This window comes from Eulemur rufifrons, chromosome 7, assembly GCF_041146395.1.
Source record: "Eulemur rufifrons isolate Redbay chromosome 7, OSU_ERuf_1, whole genome shotgun sequence".
NCBI classification, from domain to species: Eukaryota; Metazoa; Chordata; class Mammalia; order Primates; family Lemuridae; genus Eulemur; species Eulemur rufifrons.
In genome coordinates, this window is record NC_090989.1 from 211286414 (window position 1) to 211291917 (window position 5504).

Below are 5504 nucleotides of genomic sequence, written 5' to 3' on the forward strand. Positions count from 1 at the left end.
GAGAAACTAAACTTTGCTTCAGGGATATTTCAGTAATTTCCAGAAAACAACAAATGGAATAACAGAAGACAGTAATTTCTCCTTCTGTCTGTGAAACAAATCAAAGACTAATCATAAGCTTGTGCGCATCTTTGGAAACAAGGAAGTTTGTATTTGATTAGAAAATCTGAATTCTTCAAAGGTGCTTCTGTTAGTCTCATAGGTATACACATTGATTAAGATTTCTTATTAACATACAATCATCTCCAAATGTTTCCACTTAATTGCTTTTTATTTCAGTTAAGTACCAATGTTCTTTATTCTCACAAGTAGTTTAATTAGCATGGAAGGTCACTGAGAGGTGTTAAGGCACAAACTTGCCCAGAGGAAGTAGTCGATGCCTTGCTGGCTTCTAATTATAGATATCCTAGAATTGCAGAGTCCAAGAGAGTTTAGAGAGGCGGAACAATAATGAAAGAACTAAAAGTGAACAACAGGCAACGCTGTGCGTATAAAGAACAAATGCTCAGTTCCTATTCTTAAGGTCACAATTGCAAATGGTAATGAAACATAATTTACAGTTGTTTCGATATTATTTAACAACATTTATCGTACACCTGCTATGTACAAACACTGTGGTGGATGGTTGTAGGGAATGCTAGAGTGTTGAGTAAAATATGGAGTAAAGTATGTAATGATTAAATATCACAATCGTATGTGACAGATGAGAGTATGTTATTTCTAGTTATTTTTTAAATAAGTTTTCATTATTAATGTCAATCAAATATTCTGGATGTCACTAAATTGTGGCTAAATTATACTAGAATCTGGCTACGTGGTCATATAATCCATAATATTAACCATATGTAGACACCCTTAGAAGCATTGTATTTTATATTAGTGCTGAAGGACTTCAGGAAATTTCACACCAAAATATGACTTTTTGGTATTTTGAATTAAGGCCGTTAGAGACTAACAGGCCCTTGAAAAAAAACAATGGACTCCCCTTCCTCTCCCTGTTATCTTCCTATATTGCAGGAAAAATGATCAAAAATACAAGGAGACCTGGCCCAAATCATTTGTAACATAGCACCTGTTATTATGTTTCTCAGGCTAATTTACAAGTCAATCTGTTTTCTCCATCTAGTCCTCCTCCCTAGCCACTGTTTATTGCCCCTAAACAGAATTACCTATACTCCTCATTTCCCCTCCCCTCCAAAAAGACAGGTACAAAAACATCTGAACTTCACTGGGATATTGGGTAACCACTCTGTGATTCTCCCCATGTGCACAGTGAATAATCCTTTCTCTTATTAATCTGCCTTAATTGTGAGTTGATCTTTCAGTGAACTTTGGGGGGAGGGTGGGAAGGGCAAGTTTTCCCACACCCCTACAGTGGATTTCAAGATAACTCCTCTGTAAGCAAACTGCGACTTAGACTAGCATGGATGATAAAGCTGGCAATGGGGTAACAGCATATATTTTTTAAAATTCATTAATTTAATGATCTAATGGAGGCCATTGGGCCGAGACGGCTCCAGTGCCTTGGGTTCATGCCTATCCAAACTGAAGCCCAATGTAAACAGTAAAATGAAACTTAAGCTTAATTGATTAGAAACCACCAACTAACCTCTAACTAGGAACTTCCCACTTTAACCAATCAAATGTATTTTCTTCTGCTTGCTTCCATGAACACGTTGTAAAAGTGTCTCTCACTTTGCCTCCCAGCGAAACACTGAATCACTTGCTGCCCGCTTCATGAATCAGTTGTAGTTCGCTCAGATAAATTCTTCAAAAATTTGATGTGCCTAGGTTTATCTTTTAACACCTATAACAATTGTAGAACACTTTCTATGTGCCAGGCACTGTCATAAGAACTTAATAAGCATTATCCAATTGAATGTCATACCCATTTTAAGAGGTAAATGCTATTATTGTCTCCATTTTCCCGATAAAGAAGCTCAGACAAAGAAAAGGTAACTTGCCTAAAACATAAACTCGGAAGTAGGAGAATTGGGAATTAAACTCCATCCATATTGCACTAGTATTTAAGCCTCAATGTTAGTGTCTACACATCATAAAATATGGACTAATCAGTTCGTCTCTCTACAGCATGAGTACACAGAATTCAATGTTCGCTTAACAGCGAGAATGATTTTAATGAGAAAAATTTAGCTGATATGTGGGCTCATCACTTCACCCCTCTGGGCCTTGGTTCCCTCATCTGTCAAAGGAGGGAATTTGAGTGAGACTCAGTTTCCATATTTTCCCTTTTTCTTTTAAAGGAATTTTTTAACAGTGCAAAATCATAACTGCCATACAAGTATAAAATGAGCATGTGTCAAAGATTTTATTTAACTCATTAATTTAGTAGAGAACCAATAAGATGGTACCACTGATTCAGGAGTGCAGAGTGAATTTTTCTTTTGGGGGAGGGGCTGATCAATAGTTCTCTCCTGGATAGAATTTGTCTGTCTGTGGACAGGTCTCATTTGCATTGCTCACAGTTATCTACAACCTACAAAGTTGGAAAATAGCTCAAAGATAAGGAAAGGCCTAGAGTCCCCACAGAATCATGTAACTCCCAAGGTGTGTTAGACGATGCCTTCTTTCCCAATGAAGACACTCAGTAATATTTTGGTACCATGCAGTCTGTCACAGTATTCCCTCACACCGCAAACCAAGTCCCGCAGGAAGGCTGACCCGCAGGTAAAGCATGGCTGCTGTGATGGAAGCTGTGGGGGGGCAGAGAGCTCCTGTCGATTTGCCCAACTCACCCACCAAAAAATTCCAAAAAGCTCCCCTTCAGCTGGCCGTGAGGCAGCTCCTAGGGCTGTACCGGCTATATGATGTCTCCGTGCTTCTGCAGCTAACATTCTGCTATTGCCTGGTTCTCCCCCTTGGAGGCAAAAGACAGAGATGAATACAGTTCATTAGCATCTCGCAGTGGCAGTTCATCAGGTTCCCATGATACCAGGAGCATCTTTCTGGATTCAGAACTGGGAATTCCTTCTGACAAATGCTCAGAGATCCTCTTGTAAACTAAAAATAAAATCCTAAGGTCCCCACCAACAGAGCAGACCCCGTCTAGGCCAAGAGGATCCCAGATAAACTGAGTTCCTGGCCATGGCAGGAAGAGAAGTCAGACACACCTCATTATATCCCTTCGCTTTGGAGTTTAGACACAACAACTGGTCAGCATTAATATTAAAATAGAGATCATAAGACTAACAAAACAGACTTAGTGTGGCAATAAGATATCAAAACCTATAAGGCCATGCAAGGTGAAGGTTGAGTCATGCCTTACAATCCACACAATCTAGTTAAATAGGTCTTTTTTTTTTTTTTCTGGACTAGTATCACATGACAGATTACAGACCCCTTTCTTTAAGTGTTCCTACTTACTGACTCCAAATTTTTAGATAAAGCTTATATTCTCAACCAATTGCCACATAAAAAATCCCTAAAGCCACCTATAACTTTTAAGCCTCAGCATTGAGATGTCCTGCCTAATTGGGCTGAACCAATATATATCTTCCATGTATTAATTTATGAATTGACCTGCAATTCCTGTCTCCCTAAAATGTACTTTAACCCAACCACCTCTGGCGCACTTTCTCAGGACCTCTGAGACTGTTTTCCCAGACCATGGACACTCATATTTGGCTTGGAATAAATTTAAGTTATTTTACAGAATTTGGTTTTTTCTGTTAACAACCCCAGGCTCTTAAGATTGAAATATGCAGAAATTACTATGCCCAGGAAAAAGCCTTTCCTAAAGGCTGTGTTTACTCAAGTCTAAGGTAATCTTTTTAGTGAGAACCTGGAAACTGTTTCTTCCAATCCAAGTGGGCTTGGATCATAAGGAATTCACAAAACTATTAGTTAATGTGAGGACTTTCTGTGGATAATTCCTTAACAAAGTTACCCAGTATGGGCGTGGGAAAGGGCCAGTCAGGCAGGGGTTGTTTCATTAGACTGGAAAAATCAACAGTGAGTTACAACTAATTTGTCGCAAACTCTGAGATTGAGGCTATGTTGAAGAGCTTCGTGTTGACGTAAATTTAAATGAGCACATGTCAGACAGCTCAGCAATATTGGGAATATTTTCTATGAATAGGCTTAGATAACACAGTTGGTATTTCCTTTCACCATTTCATCTCTTTTACCAATGATATTCTAAATATTTCCAGGATGAAATTTCCCTACAGACTGATTTGGGGTGGTGATGGGACTTACACTATTAGTAACTATGTGGCATCTCTCGTCTAAATTTCTTGAAGTTTGCAACTGTCTTCTGAACACCTTTACTTTGCAACAACCAAACCACCAGCACCCACTCTTAGTCTGCCTTTCTTCCTTTAATGGTTCTACCTGTGGTATGGGAGGAAGGATTTTCCCTCTACTCCCCTAGGGTTGATAGCTGGGTCCATGAAATGAGCTGACAACAGGCAGATTAACTGGAGAAAAAGTATACAGTTTTATTAATTTTTAATATTATATTTATGGGGGCATCAGAGGGGAAAAAAATGAATACCAATAAAAGCAGTGAGTTTTGAGAGCTTGTAGGCCATCCTAATTGGGGAAGGGAAGGGGGATGTAGGCCGGTTAGAGGAGAGTAAATGATTTTTAGGAAAGATGAATGGGCCCTTAGAAGAATAGATGGGAGACATGATACTTTATAGCAAAGTTTGGGTATGTTGCAAACTTCTAGTTTCCTCTCCTGTGATATAAGTTGATTTCCCCTGGGCAGTGAAACTCTTGGGGAGGGGACTGATGATGGCTAACTTCCTTTTGGAGGATTTGTCTTTAGGCAGACGAGACAGTCCAGAGAAAGCCTCTCCCTGCATTTGCTGTTTTTAGAGTAACTTCAGCTCAAAATAATACATCAAAGTGGCATATTTCAGGGTGGCATATTCTGGTCTCCAACACTGGCCTATTAAAATACTTACATTTCATTAAAATATGTTTATTGAGCAAGTCCAAGATAGCTGACACTTTTATAACAAAAGAAAAATCAACTGTGGGAATTTAACAGCATATCAGTTATTTTCTTTTTTTTTCTTATTCTTTTTTATTCCTTGCCAGTAAGCCTACCTATTTTGAAGAGGCAAACATAGTGTAGTTATATCTCTATTGTGATTTTTTTCCTCATAAAATATTATAAATATTTTCCCAGGTTGCTACAGAGTATCCCTAATTGTCTTTTTTATTTTTTATTTACATGCAGTTATTATTATGATAGCAGATACCGATTCATTGTAAACTTTTAAAAAACAATCCAGAAAAGTACAAAGGAAAAGGTAAAATTCATCTGAAATCCCATCAACTAGAGATAATATTTACCATTTTGAAAAACATTCTTTCATTCATCTTTTATTCACACTTATGCACAGAGCTTTCAATATATAATTTCACATAAATGGGTCCTAATATGCATGCAGATTATGTAACCAACTTTTTTTTTCCTCAATAGTATGTTGTGGACATTTTTCCATGTAAATAAAATAGATATGCATCATCCC